Consider the following 25273-nt stretch of genomic DNA (forward strand, 5'->3'; position numbering starts at 1 on the left):
GCTCCAATCTGCTCTTGAAATTCTCTTGGGCATTTTTCATTTCAGTAATTGTGGTCTTCAACTCCAGTACTTTTATTTGGTTCCTTTTTAACATTTCTAGCTTTCCTTAGTCAGGTTCTCATTGTTTTCCTGACATTCTTTAATTTTTTTTCTGCATTTTCTTTTATATCCTTTAGCATTTCTTTAGGAGTAAATAGTAAAGGCTATTAAAGATAAGAAGAGATAGTACACTTAAGAGAGATTAACATGGACACACACAAGGGAAGGACATGCACTAAGTGGAGTGGGCTAGCTTGTTTTATAAGAAAGTCTTGTAGGTAGCAGGTTTCCATAGTAACCTTTGAATACTAGATGTTGTCTTTGTTCTAGAAGGAGATAGCTAGCAGATTCCTGATTTGTTGTCACATACCTAAAATTTGTCTTTGGGCAAAATGGTTAAATCTTCATGACGTCCTATCATTAACCAAGAGTTTCCTTTGGCCCTGAATGTTACAAACTTTTATGGTTTGGGGAGGTTTTGGGGCTTTAGGGAACTTTTTGTGCTAGGCAGTTTGCAGTTGAAGTTTGCAACTCTGTATTAATTTCTTTGGAGGCTTTAGCATTTTTAAGATCATTTTTTAAAAGCTTTGTTTGCTTTTTCCACATTCTCATCTTCTTCATTGGTGTTTTCTGCATTTTTATCCTTTTCCATTGGATGGGCCATCATGTCCTTTTTCTTTGTTTGTCTTGTAGTCTTTTGTTGGTCATTATACATTTTAATATTTTAACTTTGGGATTTATTTCCTGAGATGTCTGTTTCTTGGACGTGTAACCAGCTGGGGATGTGACAGATTTTCTTGAGCTTCAGCCTCTCTCAGGAGGTTGTGCCAAGGTAAATGCAGTGATGGTTGTCCCTGTCGTTCTGGGCCTCTGTGTTGTCCTGGGCTCTTTGATTCTCTCGGAGTTCCTCTGTTCACAGGCGTAACCGTGTCCTTGTTTCCCAGAAGACAAATCTCCTCCTAGGTGTTTGAAGTTGGATAAATTTTGTCCTAAATTCTCTGCCTCTATGGTTCATTGTTACAAGCTGCCTTTGCTTGGTGGGCAAATTCTTGGAGGCGGGTCACTCCAGAGAGGACTTTCCCAAGCCAGCCTTTCCTGCCACAAGGGGCCGGGGAACCATGAAGGGGTCACAGAGTGGCTCCTAGTGTCCTTGCAGGGGGAGAGATGGTGGATCTGTATGGGTGCCAAAAGCTTCTCCAGCAGCTCCTGAGAGCTGAGTGTTCCTGGCCTGCCCAACAAATGTGAGCCCATCAGGTCACTGTCCCCCACAGCCCGGTGTCTTTAAATTTCCCCTACCTTTGCCCTTGTCCAGGGAGGATTGAGACAATGACTGCCAATGCTTTTTTTCTGGAGCAGATTGAAAATTGGCCATACCCAACCCTGTTCTTGGGGTAGAGGATTTTTACGTCCTTTTCTGTCACCAGCAAGCTAACCAGGGCCTGGACCCCATGGTGGCCTGCCCTGAGTGTGGGGGATGGGCCCTTGTAGCTGCTTGAAGAGAGAGCAGTTTACTATTCTTTACCATCGTTTATCAGCCTCTCCCTTCTATTCTTCCCTGGATTCTCTACAGTGTCCTTCTGGCCTCCAGAGTTTCAGCATAGTTGCTTTAGACAGTTTTTGTCTGTTTTTGGTTTTTTAGTTGTTTTTGGTGAAGGGAATGATTCCTGGAACGCCCTGCTCCACCACCTACTCCAGAATTCTGAGTCAAGCTGTTTTCGTAAGTTCATTGTCTATTTACATCCTCCCTTTCCTTGGTATTTCTGGGATGTTTCATAGTGATTCTGTGTCTTCATGCAATGTGCTGTGCATAACTTTTCTCTCAGAGGAAAAATATTACGTCCTTTGAAGATGGACTGGGCTATGGGAATGTTTTAGTGCTTCTGTCTCTGAGTGCTCAGCTGAGCACACAGACGGGATTAATCAAAGTGTTTGAGTAAACTGGAGCAGCAAGTCCGTTATCTCAGTTCTGCTCATTGGGAAGATTAGGTGACGTTAGAGGCTCTGATTTTAAGTTTGGCTTGGAACTTGAAGCTTTTCTGATTTATAACTATATGCCAGCGTGTAAAAATGATATATTGATTTTTAAATTTCTTTTCTCCCTATCTAGTCCTGAAAAGGTCTGATAAAGTCACTTCCTTTACTTTGAAGCTATTAATGAGAATGTTTGCAGCAGATGTGATCTGTTTGGGAATGTTGGTATTTGACAATTTTGAGTTCAACCTTAGGCTCTTATCATTTTGTTATAACAATAAATTACTGGCTCTATGTTATTTGGAGATTGCTACTGCTAGGACACAGAGATGGATTAAAGGTATCCCTTAAAGAAATTTGAGGGATAAGTTTGAAGAGTCACAAGTAAACAAATTTTGAGTTCCTTGAGGGCAAGAACCATAGTTGTGTCTTCGTAATTGTCATATCCACAATTCTTGACTACGTTTTGTCTTCCATATCCACATTTACTGCATATATTAAACAAATGACATTAACATAATCTTGAGCAAAAGAATCACGGGAGACAATGTATAGCTCAATCTTTCCTAAAATGTAACCCATGGTAATATATTGTTTCAGAAATAGTTTTCAACAATTTTGAAGAACTCAGGAAAAATGTAGCCAAGACTGCCTCAGTCATAATTTATATATTAGCAAAATAAAGGCTCCAGGAGAAAAACCATAATAATATTTTAAAATTGAAACCATAGATTTAAAATTGTTTAACCTGAAATTCTCTAAATTTATTTAAGCATAAGCCTCTTTTATTCACTCAAGACTTTAATAATATCCCTTGAAACCAGTCTTATAAAAATACTATTTTGGAAAATACTGAAATAGCTTATGTTTGAAGACAGAAAACTGGAGTGTAAACAGAAGTAACTGTTTGAGTAACTCCAGTGCCATCCATGCTATATATACATTTTTAATTTGATTATCAAATGATCCAGCCAGTTAGATATCATTATTTCCATTTTTCAGATGATAAAACTGCAAAATAGAAACATTAATTAATTCATCTGTGGTTTCACACAGATGTATCACCCCACCCCCACCCCCAACCTTCACTGGGAAGAGCAGTGCTTAGGGCACCTTGAACACATAGTCACAAACATGGCATGGGGTTTCATTCAGAAGAATTTGATAACACTGTCATATGTGTCAATGAAACCATAGATATGAAAAAAATACAGAATTTTTGACTTCCACTTATTTTACAGACTGGAATTTAATTTCATTTTGAATTTTAATGAGGACATGGGGTTTTGAAGTTCTTCTGTCTCTGCTCTTCCTCTTTTAAAATTTCAATTTCAGGTGTAATGTTTCTAAGCTACCAACCCCTATCCATGCACCTCATCTACTCTAAATATCATTTCCAAATTTCTTATCCTCTCAGACTTTCAATTCGCTCATCATATAATTTTTTTACTGCTTATCCATCCCCTCACGTCCGTAGCTTCATAATCACAAACACTCTATTGCAAATGTCCTAAATAACAGCACCCTGTTCTTCCTCTATTTAATTGTGTGGTTAAACTGCTTCTTCTTAATTCCAACTTCTTTCCTAAATTCCAAATTACATACCTCAAATGGTTAAGAAAATTAACTTGAAATCTTATTCCACACCCCTGGTTAAACTCCCACTCCCCCATAGGACTCTTCTCTCTTCAAGTTTCCTTCATCCTTTCCTGGCTCTTCATACCAAGTTGTGGTGGTTTGGAGCTATGTACCCCAGAAAAACATGCTTTTAAACTTAGTCCATTCCTGTGGGTGTGAACTTGTTGTAAATAGGATCTTTTTGATGAGGTTACATCAGTTAAGCTATGGCCAACTCAATCAGTATGGGTATCACTCCTACTACTGGAGTTCTTTGTAAGCAGAATAAAATGCAGACAGAGAGAAAGAAAGAAACAGAGGCAGTGGCCAGCAACTGAAGGTCAATGGAATCTGGAACAGAAAGGAAAGGCCAGAAAAGGCTACTGTGTGCATTGCCATGTGGCCAAAAAGCCAAGAACAAGGATCACTGGCAGACAGCCCCAGAATGCCAGTCTTCAGGAAGAAGATATTGCCTTGATAATGACTTCATTTGGACTTCTCATCACCTCAAAGCCATCATCCAGTAAATTCATGTCATTTAAGGCAACACATTGTATGCTATTTGTTTGCACAGCTAAGGAAAATAGAACATAAATTGATGATCTTGACTCATTATAAAATAAAATCAATCAAATGGCTCACTACCCAACCCTACATTCACCCATACTAATGTTTTCTATCGTCTCTTCTTCAGCAGTAGGAGAAAATTGCTTATTTTTAACAGAAGCAAATACAATGCTTAGGCTCCTTATCCCATTGTCTCTCACTCCTAAGGATTTCAATGAGAAAATTTTTGCTACAATATCAATTTCTAACTCTCAGATTATTTCTTTCAATGCAAAAACAGATTATTTCCTTCAATGCACAAATAATCAATGTCCATAAAAACAAGATTTCACCCTTGATCACTCCCGTGATTAAGAGAGGACATGACCCAGTGTTCAGCCCTCTCTTAATCAAAACTTCCTCCAAACAAAGATTTATAATCCCCACTTTATTTTTTTTAATTTCCCGTTGACTTTAAATCATGCCATTTTCTTGTATGTTTCTTTTTATGATGAAATGCCCCTTGTCAAAAATCACAGATGATTTCCATGTTACCATAGCCAGTAGTCCCCTTTTCTGTTCTCATCATTCTCTGCAGTGAGCTTCCTCTCTTAGCTTCCTTGAAACCAGTTTCCTAATTTTCTCTCTTACTGACAGATACTTCTCAGGTTCCTTCGCTATTGCTTCCAACAGACTTCTAAATGTTAGAGTGATCCAAGGTTGGGACTTTGTCAGTTCCTGTTCTATACCTTACTTTATTTCTAGATCCTCTTATTTACTCAGTTTCTTTTCCTGATGGATTCAAAATCTGTTTCTCCAGTTATGACCTCTTCCTTGAGTTCCAGGATTCCAAAGTCATATACTGAGGGCTCCATTTCTAATATAAATATCAAAGTTATCAAGTTCAAAATCGTTTGTTCCTTAGCTTTCTTCATCACAGTTAACGACACAATCATTATTGGTTCAAACAGAGTTTCACCCCAGTTCTTTTCTCTTTCTTTACTATTGATCCCATCTAATCTCTTAGAAATCCCTATCAGCTTTATTTCCAAAATAGTCATTGACTCTGTACTTATTTCTTCCATTTCTACTGTGTCCACCCTATATCACACTGCCAATTCTTCCCTGGACTGCTGTGCTTGCTTTCTTGTTTCATCATTCTATATGCCCACTCTTGCTCTTCAACCCTCCCAGATCCTTTCATTACATAGCACCTTTCCTAGTTAATATTTTACAGAAGAAACATACAGTTCCTTTTCCTGAATATGAAATAAAATTCAGGTTTGTTATCACATCTTCCACTAAAAATCTACATGAGTTGACTCTTGTTTACAAAGGTGATTTCATTTCTGTTTCCGTCTGCCAAAGCTGCCAAAATGCAATATACCTGAAATGTGTTGGTTTTTATAATAGAGATTTATTAACTTACAATTTCCACTTCTTTGGCCATGAAAATATCCAAATTAAGGTATCAACAGGATTATTCCTGAACTCTGAAGAAAGGCTGCCAGCACCTGGGACACCTCTGTTACCTAGGAAGGCACATGGCTGGTATCTGCTGGTCCTTCAGTCTTGGATTTCATTGCTTACAGCTTATGGTTCCAATGTCTTCCTCTTTGTAACTTGTAGATCTTCTCTAAAGCTTCTCTGGGGCTTTTGTCTGTGAGTTTTCAGGGCTTTTTCTATGTTTTATCCTCAGAAAAGACTCCGGTAAAAGGATTGAGACATGGGCTGGTCACATTTCAATTGAAATAACCTAACCAGAAGATCCCACTCATACAGGTCTGCGCCCACAGGAATGGATTAAGAGAACATGGCCTTCTTCTAGGGTACAGAGTAGCCTCAAACCAGCCAAATTTCATACAACTGTACCCCTCTTAAAGTATGCTTTAGCCACCTGGATCTTTTCTCAGGTTTTCAAGGAAGCCAAACTCATTCTTTTCAGGCTCCTTGGGTTGTCCCTTCTGTCTGCCCGGAATGCTTTCTCAATGCTCTTCTCCATGCTATTTGCATGACCACCTGCTTCTCAATTTAGGTCTCAACTCAGGTGCAGCCCCTCAGAAATGCCTTCCCTGATCATCTTTTCTGTCCCATGCTTCACTTTCATCAGATCAATATATTTCATTCCCTTTATGGTAGTATCACTAACTGAAAGTATTCTGTAATCTTGCTTTCATTTGAGTTTTTGTGTGTCCTTAACTGAAGTGTAAGCTACTTTAGTTTTTTAACTCATCTGGTTTCATGCTTTGTGCTGTATGAATAGCTAGATAATGAAAGGCAAAATATAAAGTGCTTTCAAACAGAAATTGCATTATAGATGCATACAAATAATGTACCACAAAGAATGTTGCTCTCTAATGGGAAGAGTTGATTGTTTAAGGTCATTAAAAGTAACTCAAACTCCATTACATTAACAAAAGAATAAGATACCATTAAGCTAAGGCTGGGAGGTTGGCTGGTAATTAAACAGTGCAGTTCTTGCTGCATTACTTAGCCCTTAAAAACCCACCTAAAAATTCCCTTGAAATAAGCCAATGTAGACTGATCTTTGACATATGATAAATAAGACTTTTACCTAATGAAATAATGGAGCTAGTTTGTGATCATCAGTGGATACTTTAACATTAGGAGGAAGTTGATGTGGAAACTTTTCTTAAATTTCTTCCATATAAACAAAAGACATTCTTCCTTCTTATGATTGTAAGGATTTTTGGAAAAAACAGAAGAGAAACGTTAGGGAGATACAATATGTTAGTTACCAAGATCCTCATTCCATATCTTCACCCCGCTTCTTAGAGACTGACCAGTAGGTGGGCCATACGATGGCAATGCTTTTCAGATATATTCTGATAGATATGAGGTATCCAGAACACTGAGACTTGTGGCAAACTTGACCTAGCTTATTAGGGAGAGGCTATAAACCTATAGGGAGAAGTCTGAATGTGTCCACTAACACGGCAAGGTATAGGGGAGTTCATGGAAATCAATTTTACAGATGAATTAAAATATGATCCAGGCTTTAGAGAATCAAAGGCTGACTTGAGAAGGTTGGACAGAGGTGTGGAATAAAGCATTAAAGGCAACCACAGGTAGAGACCATAGAATCTATGAGCACCAGCACGAATAACCAGAGGGTATCAGATTAAACTTACTGATCATCAATCCTGGGAGTGTATTAATCTAGCAGTTAATTAATTAATTAAATCCATTAAATTAACAAATATATACTGTTCAGACACTTCTACATCTTTTCTTAAGAAACTTCAGTTATATTTGGGAGTGAGAAGAGAGAAAAATGAATGAATGAGTAATAAGCAAACTTCAACTGTGTATTGATAGAGTGTCTGGATGGGAATTTTAGTTTAGATAAACAGAGAAAACATCTCTGAAGAGTTAATATTTAAGCTGAATCATTGGTTCTTTGCATGATGAGAAAGAGACAACTTTTGGATCTCAAGGGTATATGTATTCCAGGTAAAACTGATAGCTTATTGAGAAGTCTCAGATGGAAATTACCTTAATACACTGGAGGAATAAGAAAAGGTCCCAAGAAGAGTGAGCTATGTGAGCTGGGAAAGTGATTGAGGGTCAAATCAAATATTGTTTTAAATGCTATATTAACAAAGGTGGGTGTGGCAGTTAGGTTCAAGTGTCAACCTTGCCAGTGATGATGATCCCTTGTTTTGTTTTTGTGTACTTAAATCATCAGTATGTGAAATTCATCTATGGCTGATTACATTCGTGGTCAGCTAAGGGGAGCGCCTTCCACAATGAGTGAGGTTTAATTTAGTTAGCTGGAGGCTTAAAAGAGAGAGGTCAGAAGAGAGCTCAGCAACTCAGCATACCTGCTGATAATCTCAGCATTCCAGCACAACCCAGCTGTTTGGAGATACAGAAAGAAATTGCCCCAGGAAAAGCAATTGGAACCCAGAAACCAGGAGAGATCAGCAGGCATTGCCATGTGCCTCCACATGTGACAGAGAAACTCAGATGAAAGCTAGCTGCCTTTTCATCTGAAGAACTATAAATTTTAACTAAATAAATCCCCTCTTAAAAGCTAATCCATCTCTGGCATGTGGCATTCTGGCAGTTTTAGCAAACTAAAACAGATTAATATATTGTGTTTTAGTTTAGTTAATATATTAATATATGATAATATATTAATCAATGTTCTCTAAGGAAACAGAACGGACAGGAGATAGATATAAATATAGGATTTTTTAAACTTTTTAAATTGTATAGTATAACATATATACAAAGCAAAGAAATAGAAAAGCAATAGTTTTCAAAGTACTCTTCAAAAATGGTTACAGGATAGATCCCAGAGTTTTGTCATGGGCTACTATATGATCTTTCATATTTTTCCTTCTAACTGCTCCAGAATATAGGAGGCTAGAGGGCTTAAATATTTTTTTATCATCACAATTGACTTTTCTTCCTTCTTTTTTTGTGAAAAAAAATAACATATATGCAAAAAAAGGTATAAATTTCTAAGCACTGCACCACACCTAGTTATAGAACATATTTCAGAGTTTGACATGGGTTACAGTTTCACAATTTTAGGCTTTTACTTCTAGCTGCTCTGAGATATTGGAGACTAAAAGAGATATCAACTTAATGGTTAAGCATTCATATTCATTTGCTAAATCCTATCTTCTCTCTATAACTCCACCATCACCTTTGATCTTTCCATACCTTTCTTTAGGGGTGTTTGGGCTATGATGATTCTAAAGCTTTCATATTGGAAGGGTCTGTCAATGATATGGGGTAGGAAGACGGTACTATCTGATGTTCTGGAGAGGCTGGGCTAGGTTTCAGGACTAGGGACCCATTTGCAGTTTGTAGGTTTCTGCAAAACTTCACTAGTGCATGGAATCCTTGTGGAATCTTTTATATTGCCCTAGGTGTTCATTAGGATTGGCTGGAATGGCCCTGCTTGGGGGTTGGCAGGTTATGAGAGATAGCAAGTCTCACTAAAGCTTGTGTAAGAGCAACCTCCAGAGAAGCCTCTCGACCCTATTTGAACTCTCTCTGCCACTGATACTTTATTAATTTCACTTCTTTTCCCCCTTTTAGTTAGGATAGAATTGTTGATCCCATGGCACCAGGTCTGGAGTCATCCTTGAGAGTCATCTCCCACGTTGCCAGGGAGAATTTCACCCCTGGATGTTGTGTCCCACATAGTGGGAAGAGCAATGATTTCACTTGCAGAGTTGGGCTTTGAGAGACTGAGGCCACATCTAAGTAGCAAAAGAGGTCCTCCAGAAGTAACTCTTAGGTATGCTGTAGGTAGTCTAAGCTTCTTTGCTACCAAGGGCATGACCTATTGATTTGGTTGTCCCTAATGTTTGACACAGTATCAGGGGATTGCCTGATGGTAAGGTTTAATAGTTCCATATTTTTCTCCCATTCCTCCAGGGACTTTGCCAATACTTTGATTCACTGCTTAACATACTCTAGGGTGTATCCTGGCATTACAATAATCTGCACAGTATTAAAAGACCTCTTTCTTATTATGTGTTTCCTGTGTTTCAATTGTTCAAATGATCTATACAGATAGGTTGAATTAGGTTATGCACTATAGAAAATTTCAGTTCCAGACCAAATAAACCTTTCTCCCATTGGTCTCAATGAGTCTGTGTGGTTCTACAATGTAGACACTGTCTTCCTTACCCCTATGTTCTGAATTACTTTAACCCCAACCTGTTCGGCTTTGTTCTTATCTCTAAATAACAGGTTATATATTTATATATAACAGCCTCTCAAAATCCATAAATAATAATCACCACTTGGACTTAATGTGTCTGCTCCAAAATCTTACAATCTAGGCCCCTGTGTCCTTATAAGTATTTTCTAAAGGTGACCATACCATCCTTCTTTTGTTTCTCACTTATTTTGTCTCACTAAATGCCCCACATGTTCATTCACATTGTTGCCTGCCTCATGACGTAGTTCCTTTTATAGCAACACAACCATCAAACCATCATTCATAAGTATACACCATCGTTTATCAATCTACTTCTCCATCCGTGTATCCTTCAGCCACCTGCATTCATCAGGCATCATGCAGAGGGCCCAAAGTCCACACTTCATCAACATTATCAGTTTTAGATAGTTACATTGTTCCCAAGAGAAAGAAGACCAATAAACACACCCTCGCCAAATAGGAAATCTAAGCCTTCTCTTAACTCTTGTCCTTTCCCCATTATTTACCTCAACTGTTACTGTGGTAGTGCTGATGGTTTCCTTTTTTTTTTTTTATTAATTAATGGAACAAAAAGAAAAAAAGAAATTAACCCAACATTTAGAAATCATACCATTCTACATATGCAATCAGTAATTCTTAACATCATCACATAGATGCATGATCATCGTTTCTTAGTACATTTGCATCGGTTTAGAAGAACTAGCAACACAACAGAAAAAGATATAGAATGTTAATATAGAGAAAAAAAATAAAAGTAATAACAATAGTAAAAAAAAAAAGACAAATAACCAGACAGACAAAAACAAAAAAAACAAAAAAACAAAACAAACAAACAAACAAAAACAAAAAAACAAAAAACAAAAAAACCTATAGCTCAGATGCAGCTTCATTCAGTGTTTTAACATGATTACTTTACAATTAGGTATTATTGTGCTGTCCATTTTTGAGTTTTTGTATCTAGTCCTGTTGCACAGTCTGTATCCCTTCAGCTCCAATTACCCATTATCTTACCCTGTTTCTAACTCCTGCTGGACTCTGTTACGAATGACATATTCCAAGTTTATTCTCGAATGCCGGTTCACATCAGTGGGACCATACAGTATTTGTCCTTTAGTTTTTGCCTAGACTCACTCAGCATAATGTTCTCTAGGTCCATCCAAGTTATTACATGCTTCATAAGTTTATTCTGTCTTCAACCTGCATAATATTCCATCGTATGTATATACCACAGTTTGTTTAGCCACTCGTCTGTTGATGGACATTTTGGCTGTTTCCATCTCTTTGCAATTGTAAATAACGCTGCTATAAACATTGGTGTGCAAATGTCCGTTTGTGTCTTTGCCCTTAAGTCCTTTGAGTAGATTCCCAGCAATGGTATTGCTGGGTCGTATGGCAATTCTATTTTCAGATTTTTGAGGAACCGCCAAACTGCCTTCCACAGTGGTTGCACCGTTTGACATTCCCACCAACAGTGAATAAGTGTGCCTCTTTCTCCGCATCCTCTCCAGCACTTGTCATTATCTGTTTTGTTGATAATGGCCATTCTGGTGAGTGTGAGATGATATCTCATTGTGGTTTTGATTTGCATTTCTCTAATGGCCAGGGATATTGAGCATCTCTTCATGTGCATTTTGGCCATTTGTATTTCCTCTTCTGAGAGGTGTATGTTCAAGTCTTTTTCCCATTTTGTAAATGGGTTGGCTGTCTTTTTGTTGTTGTTGAGTTGAACAATCTCTTTATAAATTCTGGATACTAGACCTTTATCTGATATGTCATTTTCAAATATTGTCTCCCATTGTGTAGGCTGTCTTTCTACTTTCTTGATGAATTTCTTTGATGCACAAAAGTGTTTAATTTTGAGGAGCTCCCATTTATTTATTTCCTTCTTCAGTGCTCTTGCTTTAGGTTTAAGGTTCATAAAACTGCTTCCAATTGTAAGATTCATAAGATATCTCCCAACATTTTCCTCTAACTGTTTTATGGTCTTAGACCTAATGTTTAGATCTTTGATCCATTTTGAGTTAACTTTTGTATAGGGTGTGAGATATGGGTCTTCTTTCATTCTTTTGCATATGGATATCCAGTTCTCTAGGCACCATTTATTGAAGAGACTGTTCTGTCCCAGCTGAGTTGGCTTGACTGCCTTATCAAAGATCAAATGTCCATAGATGAGAGGGTCTATATCTGAGCAATCTATTCGATTCCATTGGTCGATATATCTATCTTTATGCCAATACCATGCTGTTTTGAACACTGTGGCTTCATAATATGCCTTAAAGTCAGGCAGCGTGAGACCTCCAGCTTCGGCTTTTTTCCTCAAGATAATTTTAGCAATTCGGGGCACCCTGCCCTTCCAGATAAATTTGCTTATTGGTTTTTCTATTTCTGAAAAATAAGTTGTTGGGATTTTGATTGGTATTGCATTGAATCTGTAAATCAATTTAGGTAGGATTAACATCTTAACTCTATTTAGTCTTCCAATCCATGAACATGGTATGCCCTTCCATCTATTTAGGTCTTCTGTGATTTCTTTTAACAGTTTTTTGTAGTTTTCTTTATATAGGTTTTTTGTCTCTTCAGTTAAATTTATTCCTAGGTATTTTATTCTTTTAGTTGCAATTGTAAATGGGATTCATTTCTTGATTTCCCCCTCAGCTTGTTCATTACTCGTGTATGGAAATGCTACAGATTTTTGAATGTTGATCTTGTAACCTGCTACTTTGCTGTACTCCTTTATTAGCTCTAGTAGTTTTGTTGTGGATTTTTCCGGGTTTTCGACGTATATTATCATATTGTCTGCAAACAGTGATAGTTTTACTTCTTCCTTTCCAATTTTGATGCCTTGTATTTCTTTTTCTTGTCTTATTGCTCTGGCTAGAACCTCCAACACAATGTTGAATAATAGTGGTGATAGTGGACATCCTTGTCTTGTTCCTGATCTTAAGGGGAAAGTTTTCAATTTTTCCCCATTGAGGATGATATTGGCTGTGGGTTTTTCATATATTTCCTCTATCATTTTAAGGAAGTTCCCTTGTATTCCTATCTTTTGAAGTGTTTTCAACAGGAAAAGATGTTGAATCTTGTCAAATGCCTTCTCTGCATCAATTGAGATAATCATGTGATTTTTCTGCTTTGATTTGTTGATATGGTGTATTACATTAATTGATTTTCTTATGTTGAACCATCCTTGCATACCTGGGATGAATCCTACTTGGTCATGATGTATAATTCTTTTAATGTGGTGTTGGATACGATTTGCTAGAATTTTATTGAGGATTTTTGCATCTATATTCATTAGAGAGATTGGTCTATAGTTTTCTTTTTTTGTAATATCTTTGCCTGGTTTTGGTATGAGGGTGATGTTGGCTTCATAGAATGAATTAGGTAGTTTTCCCTCCACTTCCATTTTTTTGAAGAGTTTGAGGAGAGTTGGCACTAATTCTTTGTGGAATGTTTGGCAGAATTCACATGTGAAGCTGTCTGGTCCTGGACTTTTCTTTTTAGGAAGCTTTTGAATGACTAATTCAATTTCTTTACTTGTGATTGGTTTGTTGAGGTCATCTATTTCTTCTTGAGTCAAAGTTGGTTGTTCATGTCTTTCCAGGAACCCGTCCATTTCATCTAAATTGTTGTATTTATTAGCGTAAAGTTGTTCATAGTATCCTGTTATTACCTCCTTTATTTCTGTGAGGTCAGTGGTTATGTCTCCTCTTCCATTTCTGATCTTATTTATTTGCATCCTCTCTCTTCTTCTTTTTGTCAATCTTGCTAAGGGCCCATCAATCTTATTGATTTTCTCCTAGAACCAACTTCTGGTCTTATTGATTTTCTCTATTGTTTTCATGTTTTCAATTTCATTTATTTCTGCTCTAATCTTTGTTATTTCTTTCCTTTTGCTTGCCTTGGGATTAGTTTGCTGTTCTTTCTCCAGTTCTTCCAAGTGGAAAGTTAATTCCTGCATTTTTGCCTTTTCTTCTTTTCTGATATAGGCATTTAGGGCAATAAATTTCCCTCTTAGCAGTGCCTTTGCTGCGTCCCATAAGTTTCGGTATGTTGTGTTTTCGTTTTCATTCACCTCGAGGTATTTACTAATTTCTCTTGCAATTTCTTCTTTGACCCACTCATTGTTTAAGAGTGTGATGTTGAGCCTCCACGTATTTGTGAATTTTCTGGCACTCCGCCTATTATTGATTTCCAACTTCATTCCTTTATGATCCGAGAAAGTGTTGTGTATGATTTCAATCTTTTTAAATTTGTTAAGACTTGTTTTGTGACCCAGCATATGGTCTATCTTTGAGAATGATCCATGAGCACTTGAGAAAAAGGTGTATCCTGCTGTTGTGGGATGTAATGTCCTATAAATGTCTGTTAAGTCTAGCTCATTTATAGTAATATTCAGAATCTCTCTTTCTTTATTGATCCTCTGTCTAGATGTTCTGTCCATTGATGAGAATGGTGAATTGAAGTCTCCAACTATTATGGTATATGAGTCTATTTCCCTTTTCAGTGTTTGCAGTGTATTCCTCATGTATTTTGGGGCATTCTAGTTTGGTGCGTAAATATTTATGATTGTTATGTCTTCTTGTTTAATTGTTCCTTTTATTAGTATATAATGTCCTTCTTTGTCTCTTTTAACTGTTTTACATTTGAAGTCTAACTTGTTGGATATTAGTATAGCCACTCCTGCTCTTTTCTGGTTGTTATTTGCATGAAATATCTTTTCCCAACCTTTCACTTTCAACCTATGTTTATCTTTGGGTCTAAGATGTGTTTCCTGTAGACAGCATATAGAAGGATCCTGTTTTTTAATCCATTCTGCCAGTCTATGTCTTTTGATTGGGGAATTCAGTCCATTAACATTTAGAGTTATTACTGTTTGGATAATATTTTCCTCTAACATTTTGCCTTTTATATCATATCTGACTTTCCTTCTTTCTACACTCTTCTCCATACCTCTCTCTTCTGTCTTTTTGTATCTGACTCTAGTGCTCCCTTTAGTATTTCTTGCAGAGCTTGTCTCTTGGTCACAAATTCTCTCAGTGACTTTTTCTGAGAATGCTTTAATTTCTCCCTCATTTTTGAAGATCAATTTTTCTGGATATAGGAGTCTGGGTTGGCAGTTTTTCTCTTTTAGTAATTTAAATATATCATCCCACTGTCTTCTAGCTTCCATGGTTTCTGCTGAGAAATCTACACATAGTCTTATTGGATTTCCCTTGTATGTGATGGATTGTTTTTCTCTTGCTGCTTTCAAGATCCTCTCTTTCTCTTTGACCTCTGACATTCTAACTAGTAAGTGTCTTGGAGAGTGCCTATTTGGGTCTAATCTCTTTGGGGTGCGCTGCACTTCTTGGATCTGTAATTTTAGGTCTTTCATAAGAGTTGGGAAATTTTCAGTGATAATTTCTTCCATTAGTTTTTCTCCTCCTTTTCCCTTCTCTTCTCCTTCTGGGACACCCACAACAGGTATATTTGTGCGGTTCATATTGTCCTTGAGTTCCCTGATACCCTGTTCAAATTTTTCCATTCTTTTCCCGAGAGTTTCTGTTTCTTTTTGGAATTCAGATGTTCCATCCTCCAAATCACTAATTCTATCTTCTGTCTCTTTAAATCTATCATTGTAGGTATCCATTGTTTTTTCCATCTTTTCCACTTTATCCTTCACTTCCATAAGTTCTGTGATTTGTTTTTTCAGTTTTTCTATTTCTGCTTTTTGTTCAGTCCATGTCTTCTTCATATCCTCCCTCAATTTATCAATTTCGTTTTTGAAGAGGTTTTCCATTTCTGTTTGTATATTCAGCATTAGTTGTCTCAGCTCCTGTATCTCATTTGAACTATTGTTTTGTTCCTTTGACTGGGCCATATTTTCAATTTTTTGAGCATGATCCGTTATCTTCTGCTGGCGTCTGGGCATTTAGTCAGATTTCCCTGGTTGTTGGACCCAACAATTTGGAGGATTTTTCTGTGAAATCTCTGGGTTCTGTTTTTCTTATCCTGCCCAGTAGGTGGCGCTCGTGGCACATGTTTGTCTGCGGGTCCCACCAGTAAAAGGTACTGTGGGTCCTTTAATTTTGGAAAACTCTCGCCGTCAGAGAGTTTTGCCAGCTGAAGCGGCTTGGAAGAGTGCCAGCCGGCCCGGGGTCCGAACGCGGGGAGGGTTGCCGGCCGCCGCAGCCCAGAAGAGCGCCCATCCGAATTGCCTTGTCAGCCCGGGGTGCCAAGCGCAGCGGGAGGTCACCAGCCACTGCGGCCCACCCGGGAGAGTTCACCGTTCCCAGGGAGTCACATGTTTGGAAGGGCCCCCCCCCCATCACCATTCTCCGCGGCCTGGGAATTTCCGATCCAATTCTCTCAGTTGGTCCGGGGGACCGCGCGTGGTGTGGGCACCAGCCGCCGCGGCTTGAGGGGACTGCCTGTCCAATTCTCCCAGCCTGCCCAGGAAGGGGGAAGGGAGGGACTCCGGCCGCTTGCCACCCTGCCCGGTGAAGCCCACTCCCCTCGGCGTTCTCACCTGAGCGGGTTCTCTCAGCCAGTCAGCCATTCCAGGATGGGGTACGCTGTCTTTTTGATCTCTATCGTGGCTCTGGGAGCTGTTCTGTATCGTTTCTACTCCCCTAGTAGCTGTTCTGGAGGAGAAACTAAGATCCGCGTGTCTTACTAAACCACTATCTTCTCCGGAAGTTGATGGTTTCCTTTTGCATATAGCTCATAACATGCAATAACAGTTTTCCCCCAGTTACCTGGACTTAAACTCTCTTTATACAAGATATGAATTACTTCATATCTTTGAAGTAATTATTATAAGAATTAATTCATGCTTCTACTGTAATCAGAGCAACCCATAATTTCTATACAACCCCTTCAATCATGTTCATCTTCAATATGGTAATATTACTTATAGACCCACTAGAGAACCACCTTCACTCCTCTCTATTCCCTTACATTGGAGTTCAACCTCATTAGCTAATGGTTCACCCATGTGTAGCTTCTATATCTCTCTAAACCCCTTATATTCTGTATTATAAGCCTCTGATTATATCTTTATGCTGGTCATAAAAGAGGAATCATACAGTATCTATCCTTTTTTGCATCTGACTAGTTTCATTCAGCATTATGTCCTCAAGGCTCATTCATCTTGTCATGTGCTTCAGGACATCATTTTGTCTTACTGCTGCATAATATTCCATCATATGTATATACCACATTTTGTTGATCCACTCATCTGTTGATGGGCAATTGCTTTGTTTCCATCTTTTGGTGATTGTCAATAATGCTGCTATGAACATTGGTGTGCAAATGTCTGTTCGTGTCATTGCTTTCAGCTCTTCTGGGTATATAACAAGTACTGCTATTGCTGGGTCATAGGGCAACCTGATACTTAATTTCTTAAGGAACTGCCAAGCAGACTTCCATAGTGGCTGTACCATTATACATTCCCACCAGCAGTGCAGAAGTGTCCCAGTTCCTACACATCCTTTCCAACACTTATAGTTTCCTATTTGTTTAATAGCAGCCATTCTTATATGTGTGAGGTTGTATCTCACTGTAGTCTTGATCTGCATTTCCCTTATAGCCAATGAAAATAAGCACCTCTTCACATTCTTTTGAGCCATCTGTATTTACTCTTTGTAAAAATACCTATTCATATCTTTAGCATTTTATAATTGTTTGTTCTTTTGTTGTTGAGTTGTATGACTTCTTTGCATATACAGGAAATCAAACCTTCGTCAGATATGCGATTTCCAACTGTTTTCTCCCATTGTGTTGGCTACCCCTTCACCTTTCTGTCAAAGTCTTTTGAAGTGCAGAAGCATTTGATTTTGAGGAGTTCCCATATATCTATTTTTTCTTTTGTTGCTTGTGCTTTGGGTGTAAAGTTTAGGAAGCTACCTCCTATTGCTAGGTCTTGAAGATGTTTCCCTACATTTTCTTCTAGAAGCTTTATGGTGCTAGTTCTTATACTTAGGTGTTTGATCCACTTTGAGTTAATTTTTGTGTAGGGTATAAGATAGGAGTCCTCTTTTATTCATTTGGCTATTGATATCCAGTTCTTCCATGCCCAATTATTGAAAAGACTATTTTGTTCCAGTTCAGAGGACTTGGGGGCCTTGTCAAAAATCAGTTGGCCATAGATTTGGTGGTCTATTTCTGCACTCTTGATTTAATTCCATTGGTCAATGCTTCTATCTTTGTGCCAGTACCATGCTGTTTTGACCACTGTGGCTTTATGATAGGTTTTAAAGTCAGGGAGTGTTAGTCCTCCCACTTCATTCTTCTTTTTTAGGATGCTTTTAGCTATTTGGGGTCTCTTTCCCTTCCAGAAGAAGTTAGCTTTTCCAAATCTTCAAAGTAGGTTGTGGGAATTTTGATTGGTACTGTGTTGAATCTGTAGATCAGTTTGGGGAGAATTGACATCTTAACTCTATTTAGCCTTCCTATCCATGAGTAGGAAATGTCTTTCAACTTATTTAGATCTCCTTTGACTTCTTTTAGCAATGTTATGTAGTTTTCTGTGTACAAGTCCTTTACATCCTTAGTTAAATTCATTGCTAAGTACTTGATTCTTTTAGTTGCTATTTTTTTTTTTTTTTTTTAAAGGAAAGACAGAGAGAAGGAAGGAAGGATAGAAGGAAGGAAGGAAGGAAGAAAGGGAAACATCTTTAAACATTTTCTTGTTTTTTATTGTATTTTGTTTCTCCGCTTTTTGTTACATGGGCTGGGGCCGGGAATCGAACCGAGGTCCTCCGGCATAGCAGGCAAGCACTTTGCCCGCTGAGCCACCGCGGCCCGCCCTTAGTTGCTATTTTGAATGGAATTTTTTCCTTAAATGACTCCTCAGCTAGGTCGTTGCTTTTGTATAGAAATGTTGCTGATTTTTGCACATTAAGTTTATATCCCACCACCTTGCTGAATTTGTTTATTACCTCAAGTAACTTTGTTGTCAATTTCTCAAGATCTTCCAAGTCAAGTATCTTATCATCTGCAAATGATGTGAGTTTTATTTTTTCCTTTTCAATTCGAATGTATTTTATTTCTTTGTTCTGCCCAATTGCTCTAGCTAGAACTACTTCTAGGATGAAGTGGAATAATAGTGGTGGCAGTGGACATCCTTGTCTTGTACCTGATCTTAGGGGGAAAGCTTTCAGTCTCTCTCCATTGAGTACGATGCTGGATATCAGTTTTTCATATATTCCCTTTATCATATTGAGGTAGTTACCTTTGATTCCACTCTTTTGGAGTGTTTTCATCAGAAAAGGATGCTGAATTTTGTTGAATGCTTTTTCAGCATCAATTGAGATGATCTGGTGATTTTTCCCTTTCAATTTGTTAATGTGCTGTATTACATTAACTGATTTTCTTGTATTGAACCATCCTTGCATTCCTGGTATAAAGGGTGTTCATTGTGTATAATTCTTTTAATGTGCTGTTGGAGTCAATTTGCCAATATTTTATTGAGATTTTTTGCATCTATGTTCATTAGGGAGCTCGGCTTGTAGTTTTCCTTTCTTATAGCATCTTTATCTGGTTTTGGTATTAAAATGATATTAACTTCATGAAATGAATTAGGTAAAATTCCTTTTTCCTCAACTTTTTGGAAAAGTTTGAGCAGGATTGATGTTAGTTCTTTAAGGAATGTTTGAAAAATTCCCCTGTGAAGCCATCCTGACCCTGGGCTTTTCTTTGTACAAAGATTTTTGATGACCAATTGAATCTCTTTACTTGTGATTGGTTTGTTGAGCTCTTCTATTTCTTCCTGAGTCAGTGTAGCTTAGGAAGAACTTTTGTTCTCCCATTCAGTTACCTCTGCTTTAATCTTTGCTATTTCTCTTCTTCTATTTGCTTTGTGATTAATTTGCTGTTCTTTCTCAAGTTCCTCCAGATGTACTATTAAGTCCTCCATTTTTGCTCTTTCTTGTTTTTTTAATATAGGTATTTAGGGCAAAAAATTTCCCTCTCAGCACAGCCTTTGCTGCATCCCATAAGTTCTAAGTTGTATCCTCATTTTCTTTAATCTCCAGATAGCTACTGATTTCTCTAGCAATTTCTCCTTTGACCCACTGGTTGTTTAAGAGTGTGTTATTTAATCTCCATATATTTGTGAATGTTCTCATTTTTTGGTGGTTGTTGAGATCCAACTTCATCCCATTTAATTACAGAAAGTACTTTGAATAATTTTAATGTTTTTAAATTTATAAAACCTGTTTTGTGCCCCAGCATATGATCTATCCTAGAGAATATTCCATGAGCACTAGAGAAGAATGAATATCCTTGTGCTTTGGAGTGCAATCACCTATATATGTCTGTTAGGTCTAATTCATTTACCAAGTTATTTAACTTCTGTATTTCCTTGTTGATCTTCTGTCTGTTTTTTCCATCTATTGAGCAGAGTGATGTATTGAACTCTCCTACTATTATTGTTGAAACATCTATTTCTCCCTTCCGTTTTTCCGATGTCTGTCTCATGTACTTAGGAGCTCCTTGATTGGGAGCATAAACATTTATGATTGTTATATCTTCTTGGGAAATTGACCCTTTGATCAGTATACAGTGTCCTTCTTTGTCTTTTATGATGTCTTTACATTTAAAGTCTATTTTGTATGATATTAGTATAGCTACTCTTACTTTCTTTTGGTTACAACTTGTGTGGAAAATCTTTTTTCTATCCAGTCACTTTCAATCTATTTGTATCCTTGTGTCAAAGATGAGTCTCTTGCAAGCAACATATAGTTGGATTATGTTTCTTAATCCATTGTGCCAATCTGTATCTTTAATTGGTAAGTATAATCTGCTAACATTCAAAGTTATCACTGAAAAGTCATTTCTCAATACCACCATCTTATTTTTTAATTTTATTTCTCAGACTTATATATTCTTTTTCCTCTTTCTCTTTATATTCCTTAAATTACCCTTGGTTGTACTCTTCGGTTCTGTGCAATTCTCCAGACCTCCATCGTCTGTCTTTTTTTTTTTTTCAGCCAGCAGAACTCCTTTTAGTATTTCTTGTAGGGCTGGTCTATTGTTGACAAATTCTTTCAGGTCTTCTTTGTCTGTGAAAACTTTAATATCTCCCTCAATTATGAAAGACTGGTTGGGAACAGAATTCTTGGCTAGTAATCTTTCTCTTTCAGGATCTCAAATATATCATACCACTGCTTTCTTGTGTCCAGGGTGCTAGTTGAGTAGTCTGAACTCAGTCTTATTTGGTTTCCCTTGTGAGTATAGATCATTTTTCTCTTGCAGCTTTCAGGAGTTTCTGCTTCTCTTCAGCATTTGACAGACTGATTCCTATATGCCTTGGGGAAGGCCTATTTGGATTTATTCTGTTTGGAGTTCATTGGTCTTCTTTGACTTTATATCAATGTCCTTTATGAGAGTTGGGAAGTTTTCATCCATTATATCCTCAACTACTCTTCCTAGCCCTTTACTCCTCTCTTCTCCTTCTGGGACACCAATGAGTCTTATATTTGAGTACTTTGTTTTGTCTATCATTTCCCTGAGTTCCAATTCAATTTTTTCCATCTTTTTTGCATTTGCTGTTTTGAGTCTTCGAAGTCAATTATTCTGTCCTCTATATCACTTATTCTTTCTTCTGTCTCTTTAATCCTGGTGTTGTATGCCTCTAGTATGTTTTTTTTATTTGGCCAACAGAGTCTTTAATCTCTTGATATCTGCTACTTTTCTATTTAGTCTTTCAAATTCCTCTTTATGCTCTTCTACTGTCTTCTTGATCTCCTTTATGCAATTTTCTATCCCACTTATTTTATTAACTAGGCTTGTATGAACATCTTTGATTAACTGTTCCAATGTCTATGTCTCCTCTGGTGTTTTAATTTGCTCATCAGGCAGAGCTATATCTGTCTGCAATGTGATATGCTTAGTGATCTTCTGCTGTCTTCATGGAATGTAAATATCTTGATTGATTTACTTTGGGTGTTGATTTCTTTCAGTAGTCTAAGGCCTTGTGTTTGCAGGATGGTTGTACAGCAGGGAGCAGGGCATGAAATTGTGCACTCAGTGCAGTGACTTGTTTAAGGGCAGGTTTAGGTACAGGTTGGGCATATTATGCTGATGCTTTGAGTGTGGGCACCCAGTGGCCATGAAGTATAAGATTTTTATAAGAATTGTCTCACACAACTGTGGAGATGTGCAAGTCCAAATTCCATAGGGCAGGCTTCAAGCTGGGAACTCCAATGAAGGTTTTTGATGAATTCCCCAGAAGAAGTTGGCTGGCTGAATTGGAAATTCTTTCCTCTGAAATCAGGACAATTCCTTTCAAGACCTTCAAGTGTTGTATGAAATTTCTCTCATTGTTGAAGGCAATCTCCTCAGTTGACTGTAGATGTAATCAACCAGAGATGTGATCAACTTACTGATGATTTAAGTCCATGAAATGTCTTCACAGTAACAATCAGGCCACTGCTCAACTGACCACACAACCAGACACCATAACCTGGCCAAGTTGATACATGTAAGTAACCATCACAGTGGCTAGTATCTAAATGTGACTGGAAGCCATTGGTGGGTTTTAGGTATGGTAGTGACACAATCTGATTTAAGTTTTTATAGCTCACTCTGGTTGTTGTATCGGGAATGGGTTGTTAGCAGCAAGAGTGGAAGCATGGAAAATGGTGATAAAGCCATGCAGTAAATGAAATAAAAGATAAAGTAGGCTTGGAATACAGTGGTAGTGTAGTGAAGAGGAAGTTAAAGGTATGGACTGGGGGCATATTAGAGAGGAGCCAAATAAATTTGCTAATGTGAAGTATGACAGAAAGAGAAATCTAAGACAAATCTTAGGTTTAGGGTAGGAATAATTAAAAGGATGGTGGGGACATTTGTAAACTGTGGGCACTTAGGGGAGGAGTGGATTTGGGTGTGGTAAAAATCAATAGTTCTCTTTTATCTCCATTTATGTGAGATATTTATGAGACATTCCAGTGGAGATATCAAGGATATGGTTGGTTATCCAAGTGTATATCTCAAATGGAAAGTTGGGACTGAAGCTTGACAAGGGAGTATAACTAATCCTGAAGATAATTTGTGGGTCTCTATGTGCAATCTTCTAGTCTCCACTCTTTTCCAAGAACCTTCCTCCTTCATGTGTCCAGCCACTATCTTGGAGAGAAACAGAAGGAAGGATAAGAAATTTGAGAGTAAGCATTTTATCTAATGAAATTGATAAATTACTTAAATTGGCTGTTTATATCTTTTCATTAGACAAAAATGGATATATTGTTCTAAAATTTAACTTTTAAACCTATATAGATTTGATTTAGACGAGTTAATTTTTTCTTATTGTTTAGCTGGTGAGAACTCATGAAGAATTAGAGATAAATGATGAAGATAATTTTTCTGTACAAATTTTTGTAAAACAACCCAATTCAGTTTGGTTATTGAGGTTATTCGTATCAATAGTAGTGATCTCTGAAAATATAGGTATGTGGCATTTTGGGTTTCTTCCCCAAATTTGTTTTATGGTGGTAATACAACAAGTCTTATCAGATTTATCAGTAGGACTTTTCAGAATTCTGATATGTACATGGCTGTTATTATTATGTATATACATATAGTTTATATACACACATGCATAGTTATAGCTATATTATAGTTATACAAACTGTTGTAAGCATGAGGAAGTTATTTTAGGCAGTTTAATAAACATTGGATTAAGGTCTGCCTTCATTCAGTTTAACCACACCTTAACTAGTTTTAGCATCTTCAAAGGTCCTATTTACAAATGGATTCACACAGACAGGAACTGGGGTTAGGACTTGGACCTGTCCTTTTGGGCAACATGATACATTCCCCCATCCTATCTTAGAGAAAAAAAAATGCAAGTTAACATACATAAATCTATTGCACTGTTAAAATCAAAGTATATTAAAGTAAATTACACAAAATATAATATGCACCCAAGTTGCAAGTTTGTGACTTGGCCGTAGACTTTTTTGCTACTTACTGATGAATGGTAGGCTGGATTTCCACCTCTCATTCTTACTGTTCCTGGTCAATGTGTACTTTCAGTTTGATATATGAACACAGACAACAAGGGCAGAACCTCTTTTCCTTCTGTAATTCCATACTTTCTCCTTCCTCTATCCCCTTTTCCTCTGATCATTCTCCATCCAACTACGATAAGAGAGGTGAGAAATGAAAAATCTTTTGAAGGGTCTGAAGAATCCACCCTTAAAGATGAGAAAGAAAAGCTAAAAATATACTATTAGTCAACTGTCATAACTGATCACCCTGAACTGTGTATAAACATATAATTCCCCACTCCCCTCCACACATGTCTTTATAAAGATTGAGTTATATGAAAACACTCTCTGTTCTAGTTTGCTAGCTGCCGGAATGCGATATACCAGAAATGGAATGGCTGTTCAAAAAGGAAAATTTGATAAATTGCCAGGTTATAGCTCTAAGGCCATGAAAATGACCCAAGTAAAGCAAAATGTCCAATTTAAGGCGCGGACAAAAAGTTGCCTTCACTCAGTAAAGGCCGATGAAGTTGAGGGTTATGCTGTCAACTGGAAAGGGACATGGCAAATATGATGACGACTACTAGCTTCTCTCCAGGCCTCCTGCTTCATGAAGCTTCCCAGAGGGCATATGCGTTCTTCATCTCCAAAGGTTTCTGGCTGAGTGGGGGTCTTATGGCTCTCATGACTCTCTCATCATTCTGATGGATCTCCTTGCTCTGAAATGTTTCCTGTTTTAGAGGATTCCAGTAAACTAATCAAGACCCATCTGGTATGGGTGGAGTCATAGCTTCCTCTAATCTAAGGTTAGTACCCATAATTGGGTGAGACACATCTCCATGGAGATAAAATAACAAAAATATTCCAACCTACGTCATTGTATAGGGATTAAAAGAAACGGTTGCTCCCACAAGATTGAGTCAGGATTAAAGCATGTCTTTCCTAGGATGCATAATCCTTTCAAACCAGCACAGAAATTAACCCTGATCACAGTTTTAAAGAATATCTCATTTTCAGCATCCTGCATGTTCCAAAACATTCCCTTGTTTAAAGATGATATGGTCCATATTTTAAAACTTCAACTTCTGAGACCAATGAGAGAGATGTTTATTTGGTGCAAAATTTATACTTTGGGCAGCACATTTTCTAATTTAACTTTTATGGTTAACCATAATTTCATGAAATCTTAAATAAGGTGTGAAATCTTGTTGGTTTTTCCAGATTATTGTAATGCCCGGATATATCCCAGGATAATTTGAGCAAAGAAAAAAAAAAAAAACGTATTTGCAAAGTCCCTTTGGGGGTAGGGGGAGAAAGAAGGAAATATTTAACTTTCCCATCTGAGAAATTCTTTTATTCTCCCAAGCAGTGTGGGCAACCAATTCAATAGGCTGAGCCCTCAAACTTGGCGTTC

The 25273-nt window shown here is 37.5% G+C and overlaps 1 long non-coding RNA gene across 3 annotated transcripts in view; it reads left to right on the forward strand.

Annotated features, from left to right (window-relative positions):
- Positions 1-652: 652 nt before the first annotated feature.
- Positions 653-25273, forward strand: part of LOC143690138 (uncharacterized) — a 143263-nt gene continuing 118642 nt past the window's right edge. Inside the window, exons 1-2 of one of the 3 annotated variants that reach the window (XR_013179004.1) lie at positions 653-871; positions 1679-1756. This is a non-coding gene — a long non-coding RNA (uncharacterized LOC143690138). Of the gene's footprint in view, positions 872-1029; positions 1281-1357; positions 1757-25273 lie in introns of those variants that run through there. The other 2 variants (XR_013179005.1, XR_013179003.1) reach the window with 2 other exon arrangements.

The sequence above is a fragment of the Tamandua tetradactyla genome, chromosome 7, assembly GCF_023851605.1.
Source record: "Tamandua tetradactyla isolate mTamTet1 chromosome 7, mTamTet1.pri, whole genome shotgun sequence".
NCBI lineage: Eukaryota > Metazoa > Chordata > Mammalia > Pilosa > Myrmecophagidae > Tamandua > Tamandua tetradactyla.